The 15,723-nt window shown below is 47.6% G+C and overlaps 1 protein-coding gene and 1 long non-coding RNA gene across 4 annotated transcripts in view; both read right to left on the reverse strand.

Moving 5' to 3' along the window:
- Xxylt1 (xyloside xylosyltransferase 1) overlaps positions 1 to 15,723 on the reverse strand; it is a 126,086-nt gene that overhangs the window by 66,951 nt on the left and 43,412 nt on the right. The gene's annotated exons all lie outside the window — the stretch shown is intronic.
- Gm41440 lies at positions 3,609 to 7,194 on the reverse strand. The gene is made up of 2 exons (XR_876007.1): positions 4,379 to 7,194; positions 3,609 to 3,944 (listed from the first exon to the last, which is right to left on the reverse strand). It is a non-coding gene; the product is annotated as a predicted gene, 41440 (long non-coding RNA).

The following is a 15,723-nucleotide window of genomic DNA, read 5'->3' on the forward strand; positions in this document are numbered from 1 at the left end:
TTGCCCACCCTGGGGTATGCCTCATAATCTTGGTTTAAATCCCCTCTGGCAATCCTGATGGTGGTACGTTCCCTCCTAACCCTAAAATCTGGGAACAAGTGGCACAAAATCAGACAGGAAGCTGATCTTGCTCTTAAGCCCTGTGTCGGTTGCCCTATGTTGTTATGCAAACATAACACTTCCCCTTGAGCTGTCAGCAGGCACCGCCTCCCTGGCATGCAGTGTTTTCTGATTAACTCCTCTAGGATATTAAGCTCCCTCAGCTGTGTAGCTCCTCAGTGGAGCAGAATGTGGCATTAGTTTGCATCTCGGCACAGCCGCAACCCTGATATGCTGCAGAAGGCTGAAGGTTAGCTTGGACCTGATAATAGTCTATTTTCAATAATGGACATGGAAGCCACTACTCCCACCTTGGGTGATGGCTCTCCCTGTCATCCCAGCGTTTGGGAGGCTGAGGCAGGAGAACTGCAGCAAACTTGAGGCCGATGAGTTCCAGATCAGCCAAAGTTATAGAATAATAATCACATCTATTAAAAAATAAAAAGGCACAGTAACCATAGCAATACATGTCACACAGAGCTCATGCACCCGGGATCTGCTAGAAATAGAATTTGAGATGAGGACTGGGCCCCACTATTCAAAACCAATGTGAATTTAGAACTCTCTTCAGCACACACTAAAGAACTTCATCAAGGAATTGATAAAAGAGAGAAACGCATCCACCAGACTCACTGGTCACAAAGCAGAAATGTAGGGTGGTACAGGAGTTTGTCTCCAACACAACCCGGTGAGGCAGGACTCAGGGCCAGACTAAACTTGGTGATGTTTTAATAGGGCTGACCAAGGAGCACTGCTGTGGTACTGGGCTAATCAGCCACACAGATCCAAGATGAAGAAATCCACTTCTCAAAAGTAAGGAGATGGGAACTAGATGAGTTCAGTAACCAGAAATATATAGATACACACACACACACACACACACACACACACACACACACACACACAAGAATCTAAGAATTCCATGTCAGAAGAAAACAGATGAAAAGTGAGTGTTGGCAGTGTGACTCCACGGTTGACACGGGACTGCTTATAGCTTTTGAGGCCTCCTCTTGGACCTACATCCAGGTGAGCGGAGAAGAAAAACTAGGTAGAAGCAGTAGCTCCAAACCACTCAACCCCGGCTTCTGCAGCGCCATCAACCCAGCCTCAACCTCTAACCCTCAACCCCTCCTCCTTTCCCATTCCTTATTTTGAGACCAGTGTGAGAAGCTTGTCCTGCTCTCCCTAGAAAGCCCACTACATGGCCTCTACATTCAACCCAGAGTTAGAATGGAGTCCTCTGAAGGACTCTGTTATGCCGAGTGGATTGCCGCAGTCGCCATGCTGGGCTTGGGAGTGAGAACGAGCCCTGTATATCCAGCCATCAGGAAGAGCGCTGCACTAGATCAGCTGAGGCCCACGTTCACACACACACACACACACACACACACACACACACACACACACACACACACACGGTGGGGGGGTGGGCGGAACGCTCCTGTACTCTCCCAGCGGCACCCCACATGCTATGGCAAACCTTACATTTTAGGGGAACAGGATGGAACAACACAGGCTGACCCTGTAACCCCGGCTCACAGTCCAGAGAGTGAGCAGACTGGAAGAATTTCCAGTGGAGAACACACAAGGAAAATGGAGCTGTGTCCCCTGACTGGATGCTGTCTTTGAATCTCGGGAACAAAGGAGCTAGGCTTCCCTGCTGAGGTCAGGCCTTGGTGTAACAATCAATATATAAAAGCGGATTTTAGACAAAATAAGAAGAAACCTTCAAAAGTCAAAACGTGCAGAGATGGAAGACCCTGCCTCTGGTGGCTGCACCAACTTGTCTTTAGGGCACTGAACATCCCCTCTGAGATCAAAGGTCCTAGAGATGGGACCAAGTTCTACCTCTAAACTTCTCTGACCCAGTTCAGCAGCTCCCTCTACAAATGCAGTATTCAACCCTGACGGGAAAGCACGTGGATTACAGGGTCAGCTGTGCACTATTTAAACCCTAATCCTGACTGAAGCGTTATTAGCAAGAGAGCTCTGTGGGTATTGTGGGCACTGTATACAGGTGTACCACTGGACAGAGTAGCTCGAAGAGATTAGGGATGGAGATGAGAGTGAAACCACCGGATGACGCACTTGTTAGTAATAAATTCATGATAACCGCAACAGTTCTGGGAACAAGAAACACCCCAGCCTATGCCTGAAAGGGAAGCAAAAATGGTGATTTTTTTTTTCTTCTAAATTTCACATCAACATGTAGCACAGATTTGGAAACAAGCCACAACTACCAAATAATTCCCTAGACGTGTGTGGCTTTTGTCAAAAGACCCCTGCATCTGCACTCCTATGGGGGTGGCTTGTGTGAGCTTTCTTCTTCCTTTGTCTCCACCACAGAGGTAGGCTCCAGGTGGGCAGGGTGGAGTTAGGTGGGAAACAATCTGCAGAGACAGAAGTTGGGACAGCACAGAGCAGTGGGAGGCCAGGACAGCAGGAAAGGCAGCAGAGGGGCCACATGGCCCTCCTGAGTTACTTGAGCTTCTATCCACACAGCTTCCATTCTAACTCCAGAACCTTCAAGAAGCCAGGGGCGGGAGGTCACCCACAGTCCTTCAGTAAGAGCAAGGACCACAGCCTGGCTTCTGGAAGACCAGGAAGAACTGTGAGAAGGATGACCTGTCCTTCAACCGGCCTGGCTCTCAGGATGGTCTACGGCTGCACCCTCCCCATTACAGAGCCATTTCCTGTTTTGTTTTGTTTTTTTCTCATTTCATCTACTCCTTCTGAACAATTTCCTGTTCCTTTTTCCCTATGGGGTTGCGCTCTTGCAGGTTCTGCAGGCCCTGGAGATAAGCAAGCACACAGATAAGGGTCAGACTTTATGTGGTCCTGTCTGATCACTGTCACCGGTATGACCAAGCCCCTAAGCCCAACAGCATGGTTCCTACTCTGTATTAGTCAAAGGTCCCTTACACAGGTGTGCACTGCTTCCCTAGCCTGGCAACAGCCACAGTTGCACTCCTCAGGGAAACTGTAACAACCCTAGCCCATCACAGGAACTGCTGTGAAAAGATTCTCAAAGCCAAAGGCATCTAAGTTCTTCAGCTATAAAGAATTAAAATGCTATGGTCCATTCCTTTCAAGAGAGGAGGAAGATAAAAGAGGTGCGCCCAGTCCGCGGAGCCATCTGCGGGAGGCACCTAGGGCACATTTTATTCTACAAGTCAGGACATTTTGGAAGCTTTGCTCCCCCTGAGGATACTCGGCTTTTTTCCTCAGCTAAGGATGGCTGCTAAGTGTTGACAACGGTTTCCACCAAGGTGGTTTGAATAGGAATGGCTCCACAAATCCTGCCTTTGAATGCTTGGCTCATGGGCGGTGGCACTATTAGGAGGTGTGGCTTTGTTGGAGGAAGTGTGTTCCCAGTTCTTTCTCCACACCATGTCTGCCTACACACTGCCATGTTTCCCACTATGACAATAATGGACTGAACCTCTGAAACTGTAAGCCAGCCCCAATTAAATGTTGTCCTTAAAGAATCGCCCTGGTCATGGTGCCTCTTCACAGCAATAAAACCCTAGGACACAAGCCAAAGAGCGTTTTTCACAACCGTGTGTACTCCAGGGTCTCTCCCCCGCTCCCCCGCCACCTAGTCAGTCTTGTTGTGTTATTCTAGTGGACGTCTCAGGACCGAGGAAGAAAAGCAGGTGATGAGACAGTGAGTGCATCTGTGAGCACTGTTCGGCTGTTTGCAGGGGTCACCGACCTAGCTGACACTTTCTCTAAACCCAAGCTCACCTGGTGACCATGACAACCTAGAGACTTACTGGCCTAATTCCTCCAGGCAGGAGCTGGGGCCCAGTGGGTCAGCACCACAGGCTTAACCCAGTGCTGATCTCATAGTCTATCTGTCCTCCCCAGTCTGACCTCATAGTCTATCTGTCCTCCCCAGTCTGACCTCATAGTCTATCTGTCCTTCCCAGTCTGACCCCATAGTCTATCTGTCCTCCCCAGTCTGACCTCATAGTCCATCTGTCCTCCCCAGTCTGACCTCATAGTCTATCTGTCCTTCCCAGTCTGACCCCATAGTCTATCTGTCCTCCCCAGTCTGACCCCATAGTCTATCTGTCCTTCCCAGTCTGACCCCATAGTCTATCTGTCCTCCCCAGTCTGACCTCATAGTCCATCTGTCCTCCCCAGTCTGACCTCATAGTCTATCTGTCCTTCCCAGTCTGACCCCATAGTCTATCTGTCCTTCCCAGTCTGACCCCATAGTCTATCTGTCCTCCCCAGTCTGACCCCATAGTCTATCTGTCCTCCCCAGTCTGACCTCATAGTCTATCTGTCCTCCCCAGTCTGACCTCATAGTCTATCTGTCCTCCCCAGTCTGACCTCATAGTCTATCTGTCCTTCCCAGTCTGACCCCATAGTCTACCTGTCCTCCCCAGTCTGACCTCATAGTCCATCTGTCCTCCCCAGTCTGACCTCATAGTCCATCTGTCCTTCCCAGTCTGACCTCATAGTCTATCTGTCCTCCCCAGTCTGACCCCATAGTCTATCTGTCCTTCCCAGTCTGACCCCATAGTCTATCTGTCCTCCCCAGTCTGACCCCATAGTCTATCTGTCCTCCCCAGTCTGACCTCAATTGTCTATCTGTCCTCCCCAGTCTGACCTCATAGTCTATCTGTCCTCCCTAGTCTGACCTCATAGTCTATCTGTCCTCCCCAGTCTGACCTCATAGTCTATCTGTCCTCCCCAGTCTGACCTCATAGTCTATCTGTCCTCCCCAGTCTGACCTCATAGTCTATCTGTCCTCCCTAGCTACTGCACCACCCAGGGCAGCCGGAGTGTGGGGACTACACACAAAGCATCTAATTAACTCACAGGCACTCATGCTAAGGTGAGGTCTAAAAGGATGTTAGGGTTTGTCCTGGGAGCTCCGGTTTCCCTAAGAGCGCCCATAAAATGCTGTGACAAATACACTTTCCACTTCAAGAGATATCCCACATCTTATGTCAGGAACAGTGACTATCACATTAATTAGCTAATTGACTAGTGTCCCGGATGCCTCGTCATCATCTTCCCACTTAGCCAGGTGTGCGCAGAGCAGGCCACGTAAGCTCTCTGGGCTGCTTTTCTCCTCTTCCAGATGGGGAAACACTGAGCCCTCGACGTCACCTTAACTGGTGGCTGTGCTCACTAGGAATCAGTGCACAGAGAACACAACAGTGGCTAGCAACTAGGAACCGCTCAACACGTGTCATCTGTCATGAGGCTGGCATTGCTTGTCACAGATGGCAACTTGCTCACTGACAAGGTGCTGGCGTGTAGCACTTCCATTCTAAAAGTTCTGAGTCAGTCTCTAAAGAAATCAACCAATTACTTGAGCAAATCAATAAAAGTCAGACTCTAGGTGAGTACAGGGTACTACCCCCACCACCAGTGGTTTCCATAAGTCCTGCAGGGGAGGAAGCCTTGTTTCCTGTTCCTGGAACCTAGCAAGAAGCCAAGGTCTGCTTTCCCCATCAGGACTGACAGCAATCCCCAAAGTCACCATGAAAGGAAGGAAATGTAAACAAAAGAACAATAGAAGGCCTTACATTTCACACCCCTTCATGTTAAATATACTTTTTGGACAACAACAACTGTTTTTGATGATAACAACAACTACTTCTCCATAAAAGGTCAGAAGTAAATCTACCAGGGCAGAAGAAGCCAGGCAGTGCTCAGGGCCAGGGAGATGGTGCTCACTGCAGACCTACTGATGTGCCTGCCAGTGTGTGTCCAGGAGAGAGGGTTTCAAACTCTGCTCATAAAGTAGAAAGAAACAATTATGTGGATATATGTATAAACATCATAAAATATTGATATATATGCATACAATATTTTCATTTACTCTCTGTAAAACTCAATGTAGTTCTTACATTGTTTTTGTAAAGTACGTACTCTCATCTTACAAACAAAGAAGCTAGAACCTGGGCAGAACAATGACTGATGGAGTTCACACCGTCCGCCAGTGTGAGGCTACATCCATGTCTGAAACCTCTAAATTCATTACTCTGTCCTGCTCACTATGTATCTCCACTGAGTCTTGTCCTCCCCCAGTGCTGGCCCTAAACCCTTAGATGCCCCCAGTGTTGTCGTCCATCTACTGTAATTCAAATAAGCCAGATTGTTTCCAGAATCCAGAGTGTTCCGGTTCCTCTAGACTGAGGTTTGCTTGCCAACAAGAGCCTGGTTACTACTCACCCTAGATCCAGAAGAGAGTGACCCCAGCCTCTCCAGACCCAAAGACCAGGCAGGAATCAGCATGGGGATCGGAGAGCTAGAGAAAGCTGGCAAGCCTGAGACCTCCCATGACTGTGGCCCTGTCATCTGGGAGACATCGTGATTTGGGAGCAGAACACCATCTTAGATTCTAGAATAAAAAGAATCTTCTATTTAAAAACAGGTTGCATTTATAATCTAGAAAGGAGAAGAAACCCAACACACCAAAACCAACAGCAAATGTCCAGCAGCCCCCTTGGGTGTGCAGCACTTCCCAGTTCCAGGAAGCTGGTGGGTCTGCGGCTTCGTCTTCTGAGGTCCACTAGGATCAAAATCAACCATCACAGCAAGAGCTGAAGTGGAACCCTAAGCCAAGACCTCCCTCACAGAGCTCAGCGAGGGTCCTTTAAGAACGTCCCTCATTGTACCCACCATCCTCCTCTGGCCTCTGTATGTGTATGCATGTGCACAGTCGCTGCCACACATGTGCACACGCCCTACTACAGATGTGTACATGTCCTGTTACACACAACACATGCAGGGTGTGTCGGTTCAGTGTGAAGGGACAGTAGTCAGTGTGGCAACCCCTTCACTTGTACACTGCACATCACTCCATATCCTGCCTTCCAAAGCACTAAGAACGGAATGGGCAATGGCCTTCAGTGCAATGTGTGAGCCCTCCACACCTCGCTGACTTTCCTTTGGATTTCCACCTTAGATCAGAAGATCATAGCAAGAGCTGAGCAAACACCAGCAGACTTAACATGGGAGCAGGAAGCTCCTCTCCTTCCTGCCGTAACCACAGCTGAGCCTGGAATTTAACAAGATCCTGAAAATGGTTCAGCTTTCTCTGCCTCTCTCGATCTCTCTGTCTCTCTGTCTGTCTCCCCCCCCCCACCCCCCCGTCTGTCTCTCTCTCAGTCTCTCTAGTATCTCTCAGAGTTCATCTGTCAGTACACAGAAGCCCCTCCCTATCCGCACATCATGTCAACTTCCAGCACTTGAACCCACGCTTGGCAGTCTGAGTGGAGAAAGCATCCTGAAGCAAGTGTTTACTGCAGATGAAGAGGAGACCTGAAGTTTCTCTTCAGTCAGAGCATGCTCATCGTCAGCAATGATCTACATTAAAGAGACACGATGGCTATTTTATCCGAGTGTTGAATCCTTCCAGCATGGTATTCCTGAGTGGCAGAGCTCTATGTTTTATGGTACTTTCCCCCAGACTGTACAGATTGAAGGCCAGGCAGCTCTGTGAGTAGCTACCCTTTGCAGAGACAGTTCCTCAAATGACCTTTCAGCTACTGACGAACAAAAGGATCGTTAGGCAAAGGAAGAGGAAGAGGGCAGGGAAGCTGTGCTGGTAGAGCAGGCCTGTGACCCTGGCTACACTGGAGCTGACATGGCAGTGTCACAAGTCCAGGGTCTGTATAGGCTAGGGAGTGGATTTCAAGCCGGCCTGGGTAAACTTGTCTCAGTGAGTAAAACAAGAGACAGGAGGCCCATGGACAGTGCTAGAGTCCCTGCCTGGCTCTGTGAGGCCCCGGGTCAGTCTCCAGTGCTGTAATGGGCAGTGGAAATCCACTCTCTAGCCATAGCAGGGCAGGGTATACAGGACGACTGCACAGGCACTCTGTTCTGGAAACAGAAGAGTGGTCAGCGTTCGGAATGCTCAGTGTCTTTGAACTTGAAGAACAAAGAATGGAAACCAGCCCAGCTGGGGACATTCTTCCATGATAATCTGATTAGTGGACAGTGAACTCTACACATCTGCAGTGCAGTGGGGGAAGGAAGAGATGATGCAGGGCCATGGCCTACGCCAACACCAGGAGGACAACGTCCAGAACAGGAGACAAGCCTCTAGTATTTCTGGGTCCTGCTCACAGAGATCTGTTTTTTCCCTTTGGTATCTGAGGACACTCAATGACCATGATAATGAGGTTATTTATGCTGATTGATAAAAATAAGCTTCTGACTTCTGATGCCCTTGGAGGCAAAAGCAAAGTGTGGCGTTTCTTCACTTCTGACGTTTTCTACCTCTGGCTTCCCTAAGAAGGGGTCGCGTACTCACCTGGATGACTCTGGTGCTCCGAGGCCAGGGGTCCTTCCTTCCCATTTCCTACTCTGAGTTTGTACTCAGACCCCAGTGGCAGCCTCCCTGGTCAGTGTGAGGATTCAAAGGTCCGCGCTACTTTCCTAGACTACCGCAGCTGCCTCTGCCAAGTGCTTAGAATGTAAAGTTACCACAGGCTGTTCTCCGGCTACCCACAACTCCCTTCTTCAAGCCACCCCACCCCCACCCCCGCCACCAAACACCACCAAAGCAGAGCAAATCGTGACTCAAGGAACTGCTGCCCCTCAGAAGCTCTTCAGAAATGCAAAGTCCCACAGTAGCCTCTGCCAGGTACTTTTCGGATCAAGAGCCAGGATGTCCACTGGCTGCACATGGCCTCCCCCGTTATATTTGCAGGAACTGGAAACCCGGCATCACAAGGGCCTTTCCTGCTCAGGGCTCAGTAGTTCTCATAGATCTGTGCACTGTGTGCAATCTCTGAGTCGCATAGTCTTAGGCTTGGAGGGACACAAGTTCTTTCAATGCCCCATGCAAAGCTTCATTTGCCCCAGAGTGGAGAGTGTACACCATGAAGCTCTCTTGCCATCAGTCCATAAGTAAACTTGAGTGTGACATGTCAGAGCCAGTAGATAAGCCCTGCTGAAATAGATGTGTGGTTTAGAGTCAGTGCATCCCTTTGCGCTTTAGCCTCCTCACAGTCACAACAGTGAAAGTCACTGAGTCAGTGATCATACTGATCAGCTTACTCAACCCGCCAAAACCTTTTATATGAGAAACTTAGTCCAGAGGCTTGTATGACATGCCCAGTAAGCTACAGAGACACTGGCAACTGCTCAGAGTCCAGGCTGAGAACTTAAAACAAAATCAAAACAGACACTGAACAAAAGCATCTGTGTCCACATACTATAGGCAAGACTTTGTAGATCAACAGCATTAAGAGAAAAGCATCAGTCTTGAAAGGAGCTTAAGAGGTGCATACTCGGGCCAGCCAGATGGTTCAGTGGGTAAGGGTGTGTGCTGCTAAGCATAATGACCTGAGTTTAGCCCTGGGATTCATGTGCTGGGTGAGAGCGGACTCCCTAAGCTGTCCTTAATGTCCACACACTTGCTGTAGAATGTACATCACACACCACACACACACACACACACACACACACACACACACACACACACACACACAAATGAATAAGCTGCATACAAAAGTCTATAAAACACCACAGAAAGATGCATTAGAATGCTAAACAAATGGAGAGATGCCTCATATGCATGATCCGGAAAACATTACACTGTGGGACTAGGAAAGTCTAGATTGATCTACAAACTCAGTACATGCCTACCACAACGCCAGCAGATGTTTTGCTAGATATTGACAAATTTATTCTAAAAAATCTATCTGGAGCTACAAAAGACACAGTATAGCCAACATAATTTTGAAAGAAAGTTAGGGAACACACAAAGCCACAGCCATCTAGTGGCACAAAGACAGCTACAGAGCAATGGGCCAGATCGTGGACACAGATGGAGTTGCTCACTCCAGAGTCACCACACTCCAGGTCACACTCATCCTCATAGGTCAGCCATGAAACCCGGCTACTTAGACGGATACAAGGAAGAGGGAGGGGGCTATTTAGACTTTGGCTTCATGTCATGCAGAAACATGAACTCAACACAGATCACAGGCCCATGCAAGCAATAGATGAAAGCATAAAACCTCTCGAAAAAAAAGATCTTTTAGACCATGGCTTAAGCAAAGCATCTTAGATAATAACATAATGGCCCCATATTAGATAATAGCTTATAAACTAGACTTTTAATGTTCCAAGAAATTATCTTTCAAGATGAATCATTAAGAACTAAGGGAAAACTGTAAATTGGTAGAAAATACTTGAAAATCATATATATGGTAAAGCCCTTATGTGCAGTATTTATTAATTGGTTTGTATGTATGTGTGACTACATATGCATCTCATGTGTGCAGGAGCCTGCAAAGGCCAGAAGAGGGTACTAAATTCCCTGGAACTGGAGTTACAGGCGGTTAAAAGCATCATTGTGGGTGCTGGAAACCAAACCTGGGTCCTTTCCAAGAGCAGCATACACCTTTACCTGCTGAGCCATCTCTCCAGTTGCCACTATAAAGTTCAAAATGAATAGGCACATACACACACACACACACACACACACACACACAGAATATTAAACGTCAGTTCCCACACAACATAGTTAATTTTCTCCTCAGCATCTAGAAAAGTGAAGTTAAACTGGATGTCATGCAGACACACATGAATATTTATAATAGCAATATTCAAAATGGCCATAAGTGTCCACCTGATAATGAATACATGAACGGAATCTGTACCATCCACACAGGGGAATACTATGCAACAGCTTAGTATTCAAAATGAGCCACCGATATGTACCACACCATGAAGGGATCTCCAAAACAGTATGGCGAGAACCAAGAAGGAAAAGATTATAAACAATATAGACCCATTTATATGAAATTTCCAACAAAAGCAAATTTATAGAGCCAGGCAACGCCAGGATGTGTGAGGTGGGAACTGGGATAAGCATGGAGAAGCACGTGGCGGCTTTGTGGCAAGATGGAAAGGTTCTAAAACAGGGCTGTGATTCATTGGTACAACTCTGTAAATTTTATCGAAAGTCACTGAGCTGTACATTTACAAGGGGCAAATGTATGGTGTGCCAGCTGTACTTCCATAAATCACTTTTTAGACGCATATCTTATGTGAGATTTTGGGCCCTTTCTGTGTCTGTGCACATGTGCACACATGCATGAGGAAGCCAGACGGTGATGTCTGGCGCCTGTCTTGGTTGCCCTCCACTTTGTTCTTTAAGACAGGGTCTCTCAATGAAAACTGACCCCCATCTTAGCGAGACTAGCCAGCAGGCCAAGGGAGGCTCCCAGTGCCAGGGCGGTATCACACACACACACACACACACACACACACACACACACACACAGCCTTACTGTTTTAACATGGATACTAGGGACAGAGCTCTGATCCCCATCCTGGTGCAGCAAGTACTTTACCAGCTGAGTTGTCTCCCAACCTGAAAATTATTTTTAAATATAAAATACAGCAGCTGCTGTGACATTGGTCCCATTTCGGTCTTGGGGAACCAACGCTCCAGTAACAAACTCCTAGCACTTCTCATGAGTATTCACTGGGTTCATTTCTACTGCTCTCCTTAACGACCTGTTAGTATTCAAGATACTTGACATTTTCTGTAAAGATGGTTCTGGGTCCCCATCTCCCAGGGTGGCAGCCATTATGGATTCCTCCCTGGCTGGACCCTCTCTGGCGGCTAGAATTGTTCCCGCTAGGAACCCTACTGAGACATGGCCGATTTTTCCACAGGACTGTGGCTCTTTCAGCTTTTAAACATGAAAACTCATCTTTCCCCCATTTGTTCCTTTTTTTTTTTCTTCTTAAAAAAGGTCCAGATCCCTGGGAAAGGCCACTTTGTGTGGTAACAAAAGGGATTCACAAAAGCTTTTGTGCCTTGGTCCCGACTCCTGAATGACTCTTCTCTTGCCAGCCTTTTCAAACCCCCTCCCGCAGACCTCTCTGGAGCAGCTGAGCAGCCAGGGTACCCTGTGCTAGGATCCTGTCCTCCCTGCACAGCTAGCTCACCCTGTCTGACAGCCATGCCTGCCGGGGCCCAGACTGAATCCTGGTGTTCACAATGTATCCAGGGAGCTCCTAGGAGCCTGGGGCCTGGGGCTCCTGGTTGGTTTTACTTTTGCAGGGGTAAACACCACGAACAAAAGCAACTCTGGAAGGAAAGGACTTCTTTCAGCTTGTAGGTTATAGCCCATCATGAGGGGAAGCCAAGACAGGAACTGAGGCAGAGACCATGAAGGGGCACGGCTATGGCTTACTGGCTTGCTCTCCAAAGCTTACTCAGTTGCTTTCTTATACAACCCAGGACCCCCTGCCCAGTAAGGTATGGTACTGCCCACAGAGGGCTGAGACTTTTCAAGTCAATTAAGAAAATGCCCACAGGCCAATCTGATGGAGGCATGGTCTCAGTAAACATTTCCTTTTTCCCAAGCGACTCTGGTTTATGTCAAGTTGATAAAACTTCATCAGCACACTTGGCATGACTTCCAAGCTCCAGGACCTTCCTTCCGCAACAGGCTATTCTAGAATGTGTCTAAAAGTCTGTCTGTGTCCTTGCTTGGTACTGCCGTTTCCTCAAGGCTGTCCAGGGCTGTAACCTGTTTGCCTTCCTCCCTTCCCATCTTCTGGAAGCTGAACCCCAGTCCCTGTAAAACAGTCTGGGTGGAAGTGCCACGAGGGGCACCTAAGTACTGGCTTCTGACACCATCCAGGAAGCCCCACGGCCTTCCAACAGCACTGAGCAGCGATGGACTGACTGGCATCTAAACCATCCAATGCAGCGCCACTAGCCACACACAGCCCTGTACTTCAAGTCCACTGTGTGCTGAGGACACAGACTTGTTTCCTTTGCTTTTGACTAACTGGGTATAAAACCACCTGAGGCTAAGGAGAACCTTACCAGACAGCACAGCTCTGGAAACTAGCAACCCCTCTGGTGCTGGGGACAGACGAGCAAGTGCTCAATGGCCACAGGCCACTCACTGGCCCCATGGCTAAGCTCACAAGGGCCCGCGCTTCCTCTCCATCGCCACAGTACTGCCCTAGATCATCAAGGCTATCACACAGAGATCACGCTGAGGGCTCTCCCCTCCTGTAACAGCAGCAGCTTAGCGGGGCACAACAGTGAAGGCAGGCAGAGGCCACAGGAAGCAAGTTCTGCGAGAAGGGTGGAGCCTTTGCCTTCAACTTGTGACTCTACACAAACCACATGCTTGGAATTTGTTGTATAATTTTATCATTACACTAAAAGTTAGAGCTGAACTATATACCAAAAAAAATTAAATTAAACAGACATATCAGACAAGAAAATGAGGATTATTAAAAAGTACTTTGCAGAAATGCCAAAGTAATGAGGAATATTGGGTGAGAGGAGACTAGAGTCTGTAATTGCCAGCTAAGCAAGACATTAAGTGCCACTTCATGGAAAAAATTTTTTTTCAAGTAGCATAATTGAAGACAGAGAGTTAGCAGAGGGAAAGTGTCTGGTGCGGGGACTGGTAAATCTCCTTCTAAGGCCTGTGCCTGTCAATCATCTCAGTGTAACCACCTCTGAGCCCAGAGATTATGTAGCACAGCAATTACTTCCAGGACATCTTGGCATGGAACTTGCTTTCTCAGTCCAACTGCTTTCAAGTTGAAACAATAAAACTAGCTTCCATTCCAGTTGGGGTATGAGAGTGCGATGCTATTTCAGACTGTTTTAGGGAGTCTTCAAAGGAAAACAGTGCTAAGGAGTCACATGTGTGCAGCTCAAGATGGCCGCTAGCACACTGCACTGCCACACGAATCCTTGACGCTCCAGGAAGCCGCTGGTCAAGGCGTCTCCTCCGCTTGCCAGGTGCAGTTAGTTCTCAATATGTTTGCCCAGTGGCAGCAATGGCATGGCTTAGGCTAGCTCCAGAAAGGCTCAATCCTCCTGCTCAATCCAAGAGGCTGCAGAAAAATACGCCTGGATTCTGCTCTAGGTTCATGGTCCAGGGTCTTACGTTTAATCTTTAGTCCGTTTTGATTTGATTTTCACAGGTGACAAGAAAGTGGGTCTAAGTTGTCTTCAGTATGTGTGTAAACAGTCTGAAACACCATTTATGAAGCCATTGTCTTCACTGAAAACTTCATCTTCACTGTTAGATGTACGTGCACTGACTTTGCTCTGGTGTTCTCTTCTGGTCCTGCCAGTCCCACTCTTCCCAGGCTACGCTGTTACTTTGTAGCGTGCTGTAGACTCAGGCAGTGGGATGCCCCTGCTTTGTGGCTTTTCCTTGGTCTGCTTGGTTGGTTTGAGGGCTTTTTGCTCAAGATTAACTTGGCTCTTTGTGAGTTTTTTCAAGTTCCACACAAGCTTTATAATAACATTTGTTTGTGTGGGGGAACAGCAGGCACTGGTACCGTCTAGTCCCACCGCCTATCCATTGCACACTGACTGGGTCAGGACCTCCACAAAGGCAGGCTCCTCAGTGCTAACAACAGCCTGAGGAGACAGTGGTCTCTGACAGTGACCGTTTAATCTCTGTATTTCTTAGATATGCATCACTGAAAAGCATTTTGTGACAGTCTAAGATCATTTGTGCCCTCTTCTGATCATCACGAACACTGTTTAAATACATTTGAAAGTGGCCAGGTGGTTGTGGCACAAGCCTTTAATCCTAGCACTTGGGAGGCAGAAGCAGGAGGACCTCTCTGAGTCTGAGGCCAGCATGGTCTACAGAGGGAGTTCTAGGCCAGTCATGGTTACACAGAAAACAAAACAAAATTGTATCGAAGACCAAAAATAAAATTGAAAGTTCTTAATCTAGTTCTCCATCTCCCACCACCTGTTAGTCACTTGACTAACAGGCTTCTATCATGCCAGGACCAGGCCAAGCCTTTGCTTGGAGATGGTATTTTGATATAGCATTATAATTTTTAATTGCTTTGATTAGTATGGGTATTTTAATAATAGCAACTCTTCCAATCTATGAACATGGGCTTCATTTCCATCTACTTATATATCTCATTGACTTTCATCATAGATATCTTTCACCTCCTACATTAGTTAGCTTCCTATCACTGTTAACAAAATACCAGAAGCAGTCTAAGGGTACAGAACAATAAGGCTTGTTTGACTCATAGTTTTAGAGGCTGGTTATTGAAATAGCATATTATAGATGCTTGTAAACCACCTCCAGCCCATTTCCCACCTATTGAGGTTTTGTCTTTTACTGTCTATTGTAATGCTAAGTGCTGGCTCCCACAACCTGGAGTCTGCAACCCTGCCCCCAAGTTAATTCTGATTGGTGAATAAAGATGCTAATAGCTAGTCAGAAGAGACATAGGTGGGTTGAGGTTTCCCTGGCTTGCAGAAGAGAGATCACGTGTGAGGAGGGAGGAGGGAGAAGAAGCCATCTTGAAAGAAGAAGAACATGCAAGAGGGAAAAGGAGAGAAGCCATGGCTAAGATCCAAGAGAATGTGGCCAATTGGGTTAAAAGCAGTCCAGATGGAGCACAGTAAATAGAAGTGGGTTATTGATAGGCAGCTATCCAGCTATGGTGCTGCCTAAGGCTGTTCAAAAATAAAGGCTGTAAAGAAGCCCTGGGCTGGGATTTTTAACACTTTTTACTACACTTGCCCTCTTTCCCTCTCCACCCAGTTACCTCATATCATAGCAGGTATGTGTATGGAATCTCAGTCTGTAGTCTCTCTCCCTCTCCCTT

Source organism: Mus musculus, chromosome 16 (genome assembly GCF_000001635.26).
Source record: "Mus musculus strain C57BL/6J chromosome 16, GRCm38.p6 C57BL/6J".
In the NCBI taxonomy this organism is placed as follows: Eukaryota; Metazoa; Chordata; class Mammalia; order Rodentia; family Muridae; genus Mus; species Mus musculus.